The 16,767-nt window shown below is 38.7% G+C and overlaps 1 protein-coding gene across 1 annotated transcript in view; it reads right to left on the bottom strand.

Annotated features, from left to right (window-relative positions):
- The window catches only part of LOC308116170 (BMP/retinoic acid-inducible neural-specific protein 3-like), a 72,827-nt gene that overhangs the window by 15,326 nt on the left and 40,734 nt on the right, over window positions 1–16,767 (bottom strand). The gene's annotated exons all lie outside the window — the stretch shown is intronic.

Here is a 16,767-nt window from a genome sequence, read left to right on the forward strand (position 1 = left end):
CTAAAGGGAGGAAAACACAGGCACATAACAATAATCCATACTGAGAACGAAACCCACTAATGGCATTAAATATACAGGCCGGCACTCAGAGAGTGAGAGAGATAAGGAGGAAAAGAAAGGAAGACGAAAGAGGCAGCACATGACTAAATGTCATGCAAAATAAGATTACCATGCCTTCGCCTTGTGTTATCCCCTCTTCTGAGAAACACAAAATATATTACACATTATTAAGACCTCTCTGTTGTGTAAATTATATTTAGGATAATGACTTTGTGAGCTGGTGAGCTGGGTATCGAGTTGTTATACGGATCCCTGGCGTAAAGCATAATGAGTAAGTTGTGGTGTCATCTGTCAAATCCATCTCCACGTTGTGTTTACCCATTACAGTGCCCACTGACACACACAACATGCTAAAAGCCACTGAATGCCAGGGTAAGCATGTCCTCTTCAATTATATATGCACCTGAGGGTTCGTTTAATTGCTTCGGGGTAGATTTTTTACACAAAGGCACGCAATGTTGTTTAGAAGACTAGATGGGATGAAACGTGATGAGAGGATTGGCAACACACTTATCACAGTTAACTGTGTACCCAGAGTCCCAACGTGGCCCTACTGCTCCAGACTCCGATGGCAAAGATCATTTATATGCAAATTGAGGAATTTTAGCATAATAAAATAAAAAAAATAAAAAGACATATAGTATAGGATTAGCGGCTGTGTGGAGGGAGACTTTTCTTGAAAAACTGTTTTCTTGTTGTGATCAAACAATCATGCTTTGGTACTGTACTGAAAATGTTTGTGTGTCTACGTAGGTGCCAGATCCGGAATCCGGCCGGCCCAGATTGAAATTCCAAGTTGAGTTTAGAGTCAACAACACTAGTTCCTAAAAATATAAATCTATTAGATTAGAAAACACTTGATGAACAGGTTAATTATAAACAATAACATTATGTAACAAAGTAATAACGAATAAATGGAAAATCCTCTTAAAATAAATGACAAAGATGAGACAAGTGCTAAACCATTATATTATTTCAAAAAGTAGTAGTCAGGATAATTATGGGGAAGTAGTAGAAATAAATACGTTTTAATTCTACAGATACTTTTAAATAAAAAAGAGGAACACTGTTAATCGTGTTAATTAAGTAGAATTAACACGATAAATAAAACAAGGATATATGAGGTATAAGATACACAATGACCTAAAGTATTCTGATATGTAAAACAGGCATTTGGCATGAACAGTGGGCAGTAAAGTATATTTTATTATTTTATTCCATTTCACTGGCAAAGTGGGAAATTTCCATAAGTTTTCAAATTTCACTTGGTGTCAATAAGGTCAACATTATTTGTGCTTCGACATGAGAAATCGCATCTCTCTGCAATTAAGTGACTTTTTCAAAAGTGGACATTATGTGAAAGAATATAGTTTGATAGGACAAAAAAAAATCTGCTGTATTTTTATATCTTTCAATGTAAAGTGGACAAGGGAATATATCAACTTTATTGGCGTCACTGTACCCAGATGTTCGTTTATGTGTGGAATTACAATGTTGTTTGTCAGCTACCAGCATTTTTTGGTTTGTCCGAGTTGTTGGAGGTTTTTTATGGCCATCTGTACAACTTCAATTTGGGAATTTCCTACTTGTAACTTAAATAGCTCCCATTTTCATGTCAAACCGTCAAACTAAATGCAACTATGAATAACTGCGGTTTATTGAATGTACTTCATTTTGTTATAGGTATGGTTTTACTGTAATGTTAAGGTAACGATCAAGAATTAGAGTTACCAAATATGTTTTCGACTTCCTATGTTTTATTTTCTCATAATGTGTGAAGTCGCTGCTTCTTGTTGGTGTATTTTTGTTTGTGTGCCCAAAATATGACCACCAGGTTAACAAATGGAATGCATTTTGGTGTTTGGCAATTCATTTGGTGTATTTGGAACATGTAAAACAGCTTGTATTAAAAGTTTGCCTGATTAATTTGATAAATTTGTGCTATTTTACTGTTTTTTTTCATCCTGCGTATGGCAGATCTATCAGTCTGCCTCAATTTGAAAGGGTTAATGGATTTTATCTTCAGTTTAGAGAACTTATTTTCTCAATGTCAATATTAACTTAAGATAATAACTATTCAAAGTAATTAACCAAAGAGTGCGTGATTAAATGAATATTCTGTATGAATAGAAACGCCTACAGAGGCACAACAACAAACAAACAGCTTGATGCAATTTGTTCTGAACGTCACAACAGTAACAGCTAATTGCTCAGTGTAAAAGTACCAAAATGAATGTTGTTGCATTACAAAACATCTACTTTGTTCATTGAAAGGGCCACAATGTCTCAAGCATCACTATAGTAGTAATTGTTTATTCGGTCAACCAAATACACAATGCAACAACAAAGAAAAAAGAACAAAAAACGTATTTTGTCTAACCATGTAAATAATATCCGTAAAGCTTCTGCATTTGAAGTAACAGAAACAAAAACAACAATCTTTGCCATTCCTGAGAAAACAAACAAACTGTCCTCAAAGGAAACACAGTTACATTTAATCTCGTCCTTCCTGAGCCCGATATTTTGGTGAGCTTAAACCGCCTTTGAAATATTTTAAGCGTGGTATTCGATATCAGAGTTGTTGCAACCAACATGAGTTAAAAAATAACGTTTTATACCAAAATAACCAATAATGTACGAGGAATTGGCTGCAGATGACCTGGGGTCTGTTATTCTTTGTCAAATTTCAGAGTAAATGACGTGCTTCAACAGAAGAGAAAACATAATCATGGGTGTAATTGCTGACATGTAACGCTAGTATCCTTTTTTCACATGGCTTTAGTTTTGCGATCAGCGATGCATAAGAAGAAGCACCGTCAAAGGTGTGTAAAATGATCTCACACGACTGACTTTTTTGGGCCGTTTCTGGCACACCTGTGGAGGGTTTGGAAAACAGACGACAATAGCTTTACGATGTCCGTGCGCGATCGCTTCAGCTAATTCAAGCCGCATCATTTCCAGTGGAACGACGACGGTTTGCTCAGTTGCAGTCTGACAATTTGGTGAAGAAAGTGGGGCAGGTTTCACAATAAAAACTTTACCCGGGGGGACCTCGTCTGCCTGTGTGTGTGTGAAGTTATTTTTTATGACAGAATGAATTACAGCCTAAGTAGGCGACTGATTGTTTGAGGATAATAAATTACAGCAGCTTGAGTAAACACACTTGGTTTAGCACAAATTCATCGAGGTTCAAAGTGAAATGATACACAATTCAAAGAAACCGTTCAGAGACATTAACCGAGGTGCAAAAAAAAAAAAAAAAAAAAAAAGCAAGTTGTCTGTTAGACTCCTGATGAGGGTCATTTACCAGAAAATCTGCAGAGGATGAGTCTACCTCATTCAGTGACAAGCCGCGCATCATCGTGTATTTTTGTATTTTCAGACAATCTGTCGCTCAACAGCCACGTGTACATAATTAGCAACCAAACCTCCTCTTAGTTTAAAGGTTCAGAGAGACAGAATCACGAGAAACAAGATCTGCTCGGGAGAGATGTGTCGCGAGGAGGTGTTGAAAGCACCAGCTGGAGGCGGCGGGGGGGGGGGGATTTGGTTGAACACACCTGTTCCAAGTCAGGTTAATTGACTGAGAACAGGTTCAAACATGAAGGAGTAAGATCTGGGGGAAAACAAAAACTGCATTTAAGAACGAAATTCTGTCTTTTCCCATTGTAATCTGAAGAGTGGGTGTTTGTTTGGGCGTGGCTATGTACACACTGAGGCCTGTGGACAGTTGAGGGGCGCGCTGTGTGCGCAAGGATCGTGCAGATTCTCGGAAAGCCGGTGTTTGTCTGAACAAACAGTCTGTGTGGTAATCGTCGCTGCGTTCCTTTGTCTGGGATAGGGAGGCAAGTGAAATAACTTTGCAGTTTGCTGGGTAAATTCATGAAAACAGCACCTGTGATTTGTCGCCTGAGCTTTTCACCTCTCCTGTGACAGAGACACAAATCACCGTGTTTCATACCAACAGCACGGAACGAAAAAGTAAAAGTAATAGCGGAGCTGTTTGTGCATCAGATGTGGGATCTCTGGATACTGCCCAATGCTAATGTAACATTTTGGGGAAACAACTCCAAATGACAGCAAATCCAACAGAGTGGAGCAGATAAGATAATGTTTCTTGTGTAACATCTGCTGCTTGCTTGTATTATGAACAAGTAAATGGAACCTGTCCCTTTCCTGTTATTTCATTTATCCTCATTCTGAGCGCCAGGAAGCAATGAAGATACGGGATGAATCAGGCTTTCTGAAGCTTGATTTGCTAGAAATGTGTTTATTTACATTACCAGCCTGTTGTCACACAGCATATATTTATAGTTTAATTGCTTTAATTGTTGTTGCTTTGTTTATTTGATTTTTTTTGCATAATGAGCGTCTCAGAAGATTTAATAGTATTAAAGAAAGGAAAAATGGAGAAATTAACAGACGTCACTTCAACCAAACAAAGAACTTTGGGGAAGTAACACAAGCATTAGGCACATTGTGACCTGTGTGACATTAAAAAAAGCAACATCTATTTATTTAGAGGTGCTCAGTCGACAACTTAGCACTTTTAAGATTGACAGGATGACGTTTCACCCAAAACGTTTTTTTGTGTTTTCGTTTCAGAAAAGTTGCGCTGACACAGCAAGATTTAGAAAACAATGTTGGTTTTTAAGAAACCGCTGAAAACAATGTCGTTAGCGTGCCAGGCTATGAGATGGCGCTGTTGGTTGTTTTTGTTTTTGTAACAACACGCTATAGACATTAACAACGGGAGTACACAAACATCCGTATGGACATACGGCCATGTTGGATCACTATTACAGGTGACTCACAACTATAAAACTACCGAGTCCCGGGGGAATATGGACTGCGAGTCATGACATCGAAACAATGCCATTTTCATTTGAAAATGTTGTGTATTTCGAGTTAATAAACTATGAGTGTTTTCTTTTATTGGTCAGGTATCAGGTGTGAGGATCTGTCATTATCATATTGTCAATAAAAAATCTAGGCGATCCCACATGGGCATTTCAGGACGTGGAGCTCCAACTGAAGAAACCGAAGAAAACACATTTCTAGACTTAAGAAACCCTCTTAAAGGCAGTGCCTTGTGAAGCTGAAGGGTCATGTTACTTTGCAACACTGACGGAACTACAAAAACATATTGCTCAGCGTTCGCTGTTTGAAAATAGATAAATAGATGACAAACTTACTCCAATGTCACTGCTCCTGAATATAAAGCACTTTTTAAGTTTATGTCTAAGTTGACCAAATAAGCTGTGTGTTGCAAACATACGATTTTGCTTCTGATATTTTGAAAGGCACTAAAATGTAGGACTAAAGGAGGAGTGGAAGTAAAGTGAAGAGATGCACTTTAGTTCGGGCACGGGCAGGTTATGAGCAAAATCCATGTTTAATTTAATGAGCTCTGAAACGTCCACTCAGTTGGCTCATATTAAGCGTCTGCTCTATTTCAAGTCTATTTGACACTATAGGGGCATTATGGTGGTAGTGGATAATGTTCCTTCTTCAAAAGGTTTTTAAGGCAAAAATGAATTTGCATGTTCTCCCTATGCCTTTTCAGAGGTTTGGATGGATGGATGGATGGAAGGATGGATGGATGGAAGGATGGATGGATGGATGGTCTAAATGCCATATCGTACCCATTCAGGCTATTTCTTAAATACATTTGTTGCTACTGTCAAATTCAAGTGATCAATTATATGTTTCTCTCCAGCCAAGCTTTAAATGGCCGCTCCTGTATTAATTATACCTAAAAAAAAATTTAAACACCTAAATCTAACACAATTATTAATATTATTAGCAGTAGAATTAGTATTTATTATCATTAATAAATGTATTTGTAAGTCGCTGTTATATAAGGCAGGATAACTTTAAAATTCACATGGACTTTAAGGTAAATTGTAGTGTGATGCCAAACGTAGGTGGGTTGAATATAATACCACAAAGAAAACAAGGCAGAAAGCCAGCAGGTTTTTTTTTTTCTTTTTATGGAGACCGCTTCAATTTTTCAGGACCATTAGCACATTCTCTGCTGTCAAAATTAATCATAGTCTGATGCATTAGGGTAAAATGTAGACAAATGGGTTTGGAAACACACCGTACCTAAGTGCAAACATGTGCAGCAGGCTGATTACACTTATAGTATTCCTTTTGTACATTTAATGAGCTGACCTTTGAATCAAACTCGGGTCTGTCTTGTTTAGTCAAGCACGAATATGAATTGTTGGTTTTGATAAAGCGTTGCTCTATTTTCACCTAATGGCACTTGTGACAACATAGTGGCTTTGAAACTTTAAAGTTTGTATAAAGACAAGTTGGAAAGTGCTTTAAAATGTGTCCATGGTCTACGTCCTGCAACAGCCGATGAATAATCTCCCTCGATCAGTCTACCCCATTTCTTAATGTTGCTTTAGAGCAGGGGTGTCAAAACACACATTAGTTCAGGGGACACATAAAGCCCAATTTTGTCTTGAATGGACCAGTAAAATAGTGCCAGAATAACCTTGGAATTTAACATTAAATGTTTTTCTTTGTTGTGTTGTAGAGTATACGTGATGGAAATGTCTAGATTTTCACAAAACCAAAAATAACTACTGGAAACAACTCTACATAAAGTCAATTTTAATGGTACCTTCTGGTGCAAAATACAGTGGAATGTTCCAAAAACGTCTCCTTTGGCTGTTACATGATGCATGTTAATACAAACTCACCCTGACAGCATGGCTTTGATAGCAACGAGGTAAATAGCTTCCATGCCAGTATTACCGATGTCTCAGCTCGGGTCACAGTGTTGTGTTGTGTCTGCTACTCTTATGAAATTAATAAAAAAAAATAACTAAATAAAAATAAAGATTTCTTAGAAATTTTTACGATTTACTTGGTAATTTGGCCGCTTTTCGCCCGCGGGCCTCATGTTTGACACCCCTGCATAAAAGAAATAACACATTAGAGTGGCTGTCATGCAGGTAGCTCACCTCTGATACGGCATAAAAGGAACTAATCTCTTCATTAATTAATAAAAAATAATCGTGGTAGAACATGACGCTTAGTCTTCAACACTCTGGTGCCCTTGCATGACACTGCAAAAGAAAATAAATTAACAAAAAGGTACAAGCCAACACTCGCACTCGTAAAGCAAACTCACAAAAGAGGCGATTTCCTCAACAAAGCACAGACACTAATGACTGCTCTCGTATGGGAAATCGGCTAAATTAAGCAGAAAATCGACTGTCTAAAGAAGCTTAAAGGTCAGAGAGACTTTTAACATCTTGACTGAACACAATGAAAATGTAATCATTGCAGACGAATTTTGTGAAGCGCATTGCTGAAGACAAATCACAGGAGGAGATGGGTAAAAAAAAGAAAAGAAAAAAAAAGAGAAGTTCAGCTCAAAAAATAAGGATCCCACAACTTCTGCAATTCCTGAAAGATGCAACTCTATCCGAACCTCAGAGGCACAGAAGATTCCGAGACTGCCGACAAAAGCCGGCCGAGACGCAGTCGACCTCCTCTCCTCTCAGACGAGCTCGTCGTCAGGATTCTTCACAATCTGGGCTCAATCCTCCTTGACAAAAGTCTGACGTAGGGCACGCGTATACGCAGGCTCCACAGGCAGCGAAGACAAACTGCCAACCTGAAGGGAAATCCATCTCCTTCGCTGTCAGCTGCGAATTATTACCAAACACCATGACGGTGTCTTCTTTTAATATTTTCCCTAAGGTCCAATAAAAGTAACCACAACTCCTTGCTAGATTAATGGCAGCATCGGCGGTATCCCGCCAGGAGGGAAAGTGAAGACTTTTGCAGCTGTGGGCAGAAAAGTTGTCTTTCTCTTGACATCTGCAGTACTTTTGACAACTACAAGGTCAACGAGGAACAGACAGTACGGAGAGACGAGAGGAGGAATAACGACTGGGAGCGGTGTTACTGCGGCACGCTGTAGTTCCTATATAAGTCTCTAAAACTCCCCACACATAACAAATGTTTTCAATTTACAGTTATGGAAATATAGTCTGTTGAATACAGAGACATCATCAATTTACTTAAGGCAGGCAGACAGCTAGAATGAGAGAGGGAGAGGGGGTGAAACTCACTTCCATTCTTCTTCTTCTTTTTTTCATAATTGATGCGTTAACACAATTAATTAAAATCCGAGCAGCCTCCGTAGGGACCCGCAGATTAATTTCTAACGCAGACAGATGTCCAACTTAAAGGGGAAAATTGACCAAATGCAAATCTAAAGATGGCTTTTCTATGCATAGCAATGAGACCATCTGCAAAAAGAACCCAGCGGAGCAGAGCATGTGTGCACAGTCAGCCTTCTCCATTAGGAAAACCACCCCAAAAAAAAGGAAGGAGAGAGAAAAAAAAAATAAGAGTTTTGTATATTTCACCACTTTCATGACCTCATTGAGCATTTTTCGCTAAAAGCCAGAAAACATAGAAGTCATTGGAAAAGTGTGACGTGTATGACAAGGATCAGTTGGTATGGGAATTATTAATGTGCCATAATTAAGTACAAGATAATCGTGCTGACTATGTTGGAATAACTAACAGCTGCATTTAATGGAACATTTAATTGCACTTAAAGGCTTTTCTAGAATAAGCAGTTTGTGATGCTCATACATGCTGCCGACGTGACTTGTTTATCCTATGAACTCACCCTCCAGGCTTGCCTTTTGATGTCTTCTTCTTACCGTCTAAATACTCCTTTAGAATCTATTAAACCTTAAAACATTTCTTGTGTATGTCTTGAGGATAGACTAATATGCTGAAAGCTATGATCCCCAGAGTCAAACGAAAATTTATTTTTATCAGAACTTCCCCCCAAAAAAGCAAAATTAGTCTATAAGCAGTGAAAAACTGTAAATCTATTGCAAAGTGCATTTAAAAAATACAGTATCCATTATTTACGATGCTTGTACTCATCCAAAAACAATGATGGTTTTAATTAAGGTTGATTATATGTTGATTAATGCAAATTGCTTAAAGACTGCTGGAAAAATCCCCAATAACTGTTGGTACTGTATTAGTAAAATATGCAAATGACATCTTTACCAAAACAAAAGGACAAGTCCAATATTAAACAACACTAAATAAAAACAGAGGAGAAATACGCCCAAAACGAAGTGTGCAAAATTGTTGTGGTAATGGTCAAAACAATCACTGGACATGCCATCACTGATTCAAGTTTTGTTTGGATTCACCATACATCAATGATTTAATAACCCTTTACAAAAATCTTGTAAATACTCCAGAATACTACTGCGTCTACTTAGTCCCTCCACCCCTAGTTGTATGAGCCGGAAAGTAGTTCATCACCATAATACTAGGGGCATATTAAGGCCGGTCGTGAAACCGCAAGAAACTCATTGGTCATGTTAATTTTCAGGTCACGTATTTCCGGCCATAATGACAAATTTGGCACCAAGATTGGCAGTGACGCTTTGAATTTCAGCTTCCGGTGAAGGCCGGCAGACTGTTGAAGACAGCGACAAGTTAACTTCCTGCACGGCGTCGTCCAGCCCAGTTCCTCGGTGGTGTGTGTGTGTGTGTGTGTGTGATTTTCACTCTGGGATTTAACAGTGCTTCTCCAATACAGTGCAAATGAATGTGACATTGTTTTCAACTGCATGAGCAGCCCCAGAGCACTTCACGTTACCCATTCACAAAGCAATGGAGACTGGTTAGGGTTAGGGCTGGGGTTAGGGTTATGATTAGGGTTAGTTTTTCAACTTCCCCCATGACATAGTAGATAGAGTGGACCAATCATCACTTGCGTTTGGTGTATAAATCAGGACTTCACAACATACTACAGGTAAAACAACTGCATGTAATTATCAGACTTGTTTGGCTTGTCACGTGACTTCTTTTAAGAAGCAAGTATTGTTATTGTGAAAAACATGTCAAGTCAAAAATGAATGTTTTGCTGGAATCAAAACACAACAATACAAAAACCTCCACAGGAATTCATCATAAAAAAAAACCTCCAATATTTGAATGCAAAAGCCAAATGGAAGTGAGATATTTTGGTGTTTTTTTAAGGACTAAAAAATGCTTTGATATGCAACAACAGGGACGCTCACTTTCTTCTGGTGAGGTTTTGTATTGTGTTGCAGCATTATTGTGTTGTGGCTTTTGCTTTTGTGTGATGGTGACATTTCTGGCCGTCTCACACACAAATCCCAACAGTCTTCCTGACAATTTTGTTCTGTAAAAGGGTTGATTATATAATCTTGGTGTTTGGCTTCACTCTCGGGTTATTGAATGATGAGAAACAAAAGCAGAATTTTGAGGGCTGTCAAATAAGTACTCCATGTTGTTTTTTGTTTTCCATTGTTCAGGAAACCGCCTCACTATTGTAATGGAATGGAATAATTGGGAGAATGTGCATTACACACACCTCCCTCCAAAATATCTCGACCGCCTGCAGGCCACAGAGAGACTTCTTTCGCAGAGTCTGGTTCACTTTCAAACGCAAGGTTTTTCTTTAAACCTCTGCTTGCTCAAGTAGAATTGTTGTTCGTTCGCTGTAAAAATGCCTTGAAACGACTGTGTTGTACTCTGTGCTTTTTTAAATAAAATCCAATGGAATGGACATAACACGAGCTTAGGACTGAGTCATACTGAGAATCAGCATGTTGCGTATCTTTAGTGAGAAAGTAACTTTAGGATGTTCACGAACAATAACCTTCCTGTTGAATATATATCTGAAAAACATCCATTCATAAATGTCTGATCCCCGGGTAACCAACTTTATTAGCGAAAACGCATAGTTCAGTTGATAAGTAGTACAAAGGAAATTCAATATATATACTTAAAATATCTATATTCGGACAGTAACGTATGCAAACCTAAATGTCAGAGAAATTATCAATTAAATACAGCAGCATTTTTAATTAATTCTTAATTAATGGATCATCCACCCTCCTCCATCATATATATATCATATATATGATGGAGGAGGGTGGATGATCCATATGCCCAAATTAGAGAGAATGAATTAAAAATACTGCTGTATTTAATTAAACTCAACTTATACATGTAGTATAATATATATGTATACACACACACACACACACACACACACACACACACACACACACACACACACACACACACACACACACACACACACACACACACACACACACACACACACACACACACACACACACACACACACTATATATCTCCATAACTCAAATTCCCTTTCCGCTTCTGTTATCTCACACAGAAGATTGCCATAAAAATGCATATGGATCATGTTTGATTGCTTGCGCTATAAAGCTACGTATATTGTTGTATAAAACACAAACGATCACCTGGTAAATGCCACTACATGTATAAGTTGAGTTTTTAGGCTGTGTTTGCAAGTGTTGACATTTTTTTAATGTTCCTCTGCTTGTTTATTCATGCTCCTTCTCTAATTTAAATTTTTTTCTTTCCTGTATAGTCATGCAACCAAGCATTCCCAGGCGAGCCCCAGAGGCATCTCTCTCAGCCACCCAGTGAAAATGTTGCTCTGTCTGCTGCCACACAAATTAGTTCGGGGAAACACTGCGGCTTGTAAAGTTGACATAGTCCCCCTCCGAGATGGCCCAGTGGCCCAGCACACAAGTGCAGTGGCTCAGAATAAGTCATTTCAACTTTTTGGAGTAGGTGAGAGCCAGAGCCAGTGTTTGGCATCGTCGCCGGATTGAACGCCGCACACCTGCTAGTTTTACTCAGTTTCTACAGCGGAGGAGGATAATATAGCCGAGCTCAAGTTTTCCCACCAGAGAGCTAAAAGCTTGAGCAGGAAACAGGCGCCTTGATTCCTCCATCAAGTTCGAATGTGTTTTATTGGCTTCGGAAACCATAAATAAAGAGTGCTGCAGCAGGAAACAGAGAAAACAATGCGGCAATCGGAAAAGCTTGAAAAAAACGTGCATAAAAAAAAAAAAAAGCAGAATAACACGGTTTCTGTCTCAAACCTGACTTGGATCCACTACAACCATGTTGTTTCGCTTCAGTGGGAAGCTGCAACTGAATACACAGATCAAACTGAATGAAACTAAGTTGATATAAAGACTTGTTCGTACAACTCGCCCGATGAATGGTGGTCCATGTGTTATTGCTGTGGAGGATAAGGAGGACAACACAGCACTTAGCCTGTTAACATGTTACAGATGGCTCCGAGGCACATTCATCATTTAAAAAGGTACGGCTTTAATATTATTGTAGAAGCAGTTAGGCCACACCGTCTTCACTGATGAAGATTCACGGCTGTCGTGAATTCCTCATATGAATAATTCCACTAAAACAGCATAAAATGTCACTTAGTGAGCTTGTGTTGTCAGGTGTTTAAGCAACAATGGACTTTAAATGACTGCACTTTCTGCTTGCTGTGAGAAAAAAAAAAAAAGAAAACGTACAAGACCGCATTAAAGTTTCATGAAAATCATTGCTCATCTCAAAATTGCCTCATCCGCTGCACCTTCAAGAACTGTCGTCCGCTTAATCACCACAGCATAGTAAATGTGCAAATCCACATTTGCATCTGAGATACGTTTCTGCCTGTTTATTCATACTTTTGAGGATTTCAATGCATGCTTTAAGACCACTTTGTTGCACTGGCTTACACTCTAATGTCAAGCGGAGAGGGATAAGCTCATAAAGTACAAGCAAGAAAAAGGGGAAGAAGAAGAAAATGGCATCAGAACGAGATTATGGTGTGCCTTCAGCAGGAGAGGAAAAAATAAAAAAGCCACCGGGGAGCAGAGGGGGACCTCTGGTAGAAGAAAGCGCAATTTAATACAGTATGTGGTGTTATGTTCACAGCGGGAAGCCGGGCTATTTTATAGGAAGTACCAGTCAGTTGTAGAGGGGCCAAGGGAGCAAATTTGACTCTGTGTATTTTGTTTTTTTCTCTCCAGGCTTCTCTTCTTTTAACCAGCCGCAGATTAAAGAGAACGAGCTGGAAGAACTGGAATTCAGAAGAATCTTGACATCCGATGTTAGATATCGGACTCCAACCAAGAGCTGTCCTCCAGTTACTTACGCTACACTATTACCACGGGCTTCTTTATCTGCAGTGTATCAAGGAAGGGAACGTGTACAAATCTAAAGGGTTGGAGATACAGTGGTAAGAAAAGAATAAAACAAAACGACTTTATCTGTTTTTCTGAGCAATCACGATGCAAAAAAGAAAAGCATGCTTGTAATGAATTATTCATCCATTTTCATGATAACAGAAGAAAAATTATTTGTTTTGTTTATTCCACCATTTAAACTGCCAAAATCACAGAGAGTGGTCTTCTCTGCAACTGTTGCTCAGCAGCTGATTTCTGATGACAGAATTACTTACAAAAACAAAAATTATTAACCACAGTGTGAAAACGTGGAACTTATAAACATGCAATTAAAAAAACACAGTTATTATTAAGAACAATAACATAAATCTACAAAGAACCGGTAGAAAATGTTTCAAAAGGAAATTCAAAAGGTCCACAATGTGTACAGCACTTCAGTTTGCTGCAGTGAAGGCAGAAGCATCACGAAGGATTTAAATATTTATTTTGCCTTTGGTAATGTGTAATGTCTCCTTGAGGGCAACAGTAGATTGATTAATAATGGAGGGCACCAATAAAAACAGTGCACGATAACTTTAAATCAGTTATACAAATGTCTTACTTTTAGTGCATGTTCATGTTTATTGAGGTAAATTGTGCAAATCCCAAAAAACCCTGAAGTTTCTAGAGGAAGTCCTGTTCTGCAACAGTGTTTTTATTCAAACTAATGCAGCCACATGTTCGTCAATTAAAACCCTGTGTATACAACAACGTTTTCAAGGGAAAATGGAACACTTTTGTAGTGTTTTGGCTGTCGTTTTATACAAAAATGGCGGCTCGAGCCACTGAAAAAGCAACTTTTAGAAAATGGCTCCCAAAGGGAAACTTTTAGAAAAAGCTCAGACTCTCTGTGTAAATGTGGGAAATACCAAGTGTTTTAAAAAGCTGATACTCTATGTAAACAGGGAAATTCGGAACTTTTAGAAAGCGCTATAAATCAGTCTCCATGGAAACGGCGGTAAATGCAACATTTCGGAAACGCTGCTACAGCGCATGCGCACCACAGCCGTAGTAAATCGTTCTTCTGCACATGTGCAAATACATGAACAATAACAACAATGGTAACCTCCAGAGTGTCACGACTCCCAGTCCGTATACTCCTGCTACTTGGTAGTTTTATAGTTCTAAAATTAAAACGCAAAAAACAATGTCCTCTTACTTGAAATGTTGACGTGTAAATGAAGCCTTATTCAACCACAAAATCTGGAGACAGAGGACACTAAAACACTAAATCCAAGCATTTAACTCGATCACAATACTGTATTGACCAAGTTTAAGTTGGCATATTTTTTCTGTTATCTCGAAGCAGTTCCTTCAAAATATGGGGTAGTCTTATGTTCTGGATTTAATGCTGTTCCCCACCCCCTCTTTCCTGTGTGCAAGTTGTGTTGTCATCACATTCGAGACGTCAGCGTCAACAGAGAGGTAAACAAAGGTCACGTTGCCGTCTCATAACTTGCTGACAAATCCAAATCAAGCAGAGCTGCAAACTCATACAAATCACTATGGACTCTATGGTCACAGGCCACACATACATGATCTCATGCTCAGTGGCACATTTTGGTTGAAGTTAGACTTTCTAACAACGTTCACAGTTGAAGTTTTTGTTTTTCTTGTTAAGAGCGACAAGGATTGTCAGAAATATGCTCTCAACTTAGTCAGACATAGTTTTTAAGATGAAAGTCCAAAATAGAATTGTTTTCATGGCTTTACACTTTCACCTACCTACTACCTCACAACACGAAAAAACACATTTCATTTTTATGCTCCTCTATCCTTGGTACAATGAAATCCATATTTGATGTTGTACTTGTGTTTTTAACCATGCTTAGACAACACATAAAAACTATCTAATAGGGTTTTTTTTTCTGTGGTGTGACAGTATGGCTTTAAACTATAAACAATACAACCAATTATCAGCATGATACTATTTTCATTTTATCATCATTCATTCATTCATTCAGCTATTCATTTTGTGTCGTGACTTCTTGAAAAAAACCCGTGAAAAAACGGAAAACAAACTTTCGCACTCTAATTCTTTGAAAATTCCCCGTTCAAACCTAATTTTGTCAACATCAAGCTTGAACCAGACCACGAGCACGTTGAACCTTTACACCCTTTTTAACATCCTTGATGGAGAGCTGGTTAATTCAAACGGTGATTGGGACTTGGGTCAGGTGAGAACAAAGTAAACACCGCTTTCAGTAGTTTCAAATTCACATCGAAATTTGTCCAACCTACCAGACACTTCTTTCAACCCGGCAACATCAACTCACAGTGTCTGAGAAAGTCATTGCAACTTGCACTGTTGACTTGGACAGCTTTTATGCCAAATCCAGGCACGTTAGTCAAAGGTCAAGACTTAACCTGATGCACCAGCAGAGAACATTCATTTTTACTATTCGCTTGAAATACCAAACCAGTATATAACCTGCTATGGGTTGAATTACCATCCTGCAGGATAACAATGCAATGGGATTGCCACAATTTGTTATTTCAACAGAAGTACTGTCAAAAAACAAAGAAACGCAATGCTAAAATCTAAAGTTGCTTTCAAGCACTTTTTTTTCCCAGTGTACTTTCCTGTCCGACCAAACTGTTGATTTTGTTTATGGAGAAAAACACATGTTGTGTCTGGATTGAATTAGTCAAAATCTGTGTTTTTTTAATGGGCGTGACAGTTTTAGTGCACTTGTGATGTGACAATATAATAACTTAATAAAACACAGATTATTAATTATACACACACACAGAGAGAGAGAGAGAGAGAGAGAGAGAGAGAGAGAGAGAGAGAGAGAGAGATGGTCTCTAGTAGTTGAGAATATCCTCCTTTGCTTGTGACTTTGAAATACCAAACCACATGATCATCAAAAGACAGCACATTATTCCCTTGTATCAATTATTTGCAGAATGTTTTTGCCCACTCTCTCACTTGGGTTCAGTTCTGTTTGGACAAACGAGGTGGAATCACCCCATGACTAACCGCACACTCAAGGCTGGCACAGCAGATTGGGTCAAACATTCCTTATACCATCTCAATTTTAGTGAACATTCAATACAAAGTAGAAGGCTGTGCTGCAAAGTAAAAAGGTGTGCACATTGGTGATGCAGCTCATTCCGTGTACCTTCTGCATCTTGATCCCGAGCTGAAAGGCCTGCTAAATAAGGCCCTTCTGTCCTCGTCTCATCTCTCCTGTTCCATCTCGCATGACACCTTAACTCATACTACAAAATCTTTGACAAATGACACAGGCTCTCAAAGGAAATTACTGAAATGGAAGGGCTGATTCATCGCACTACGTAGCAGCAATGCCCCCCCCCCTTCCCACTGCACTCCTATCTCGTTCATCCCGCCTGTGATTATTTTCCGGTGCTGCAGTGTTCAGTCCTCCAGGTCATGAATTTGCACTATTTAAACATGTTATCTCTTAAAACCAGGGGGACCAATACTCCTCTTAAAGGCAACTGTTTTGGCATCCGTCTTCATTGGGGTGAGGTAAAGACCCATGTTTGGAATTAAACACTGCCGATGCTGTGAATATTTTACATCAGTCACCTGAAAATGCCTCACAAACAAATGTACCCCAGA

The sequence above is a fragment of the Lipophrys pholis genome (genome assembly GCF_963383615.2).
Source record: "Lipophrys pholis genome assembly, chromosome: 10".
NCBI lineage: Eukaryota > Metazoa > Chordata > Actinopteri > Blenniiformes > Blenniidae > Lipophrys > Lipophrys pholis.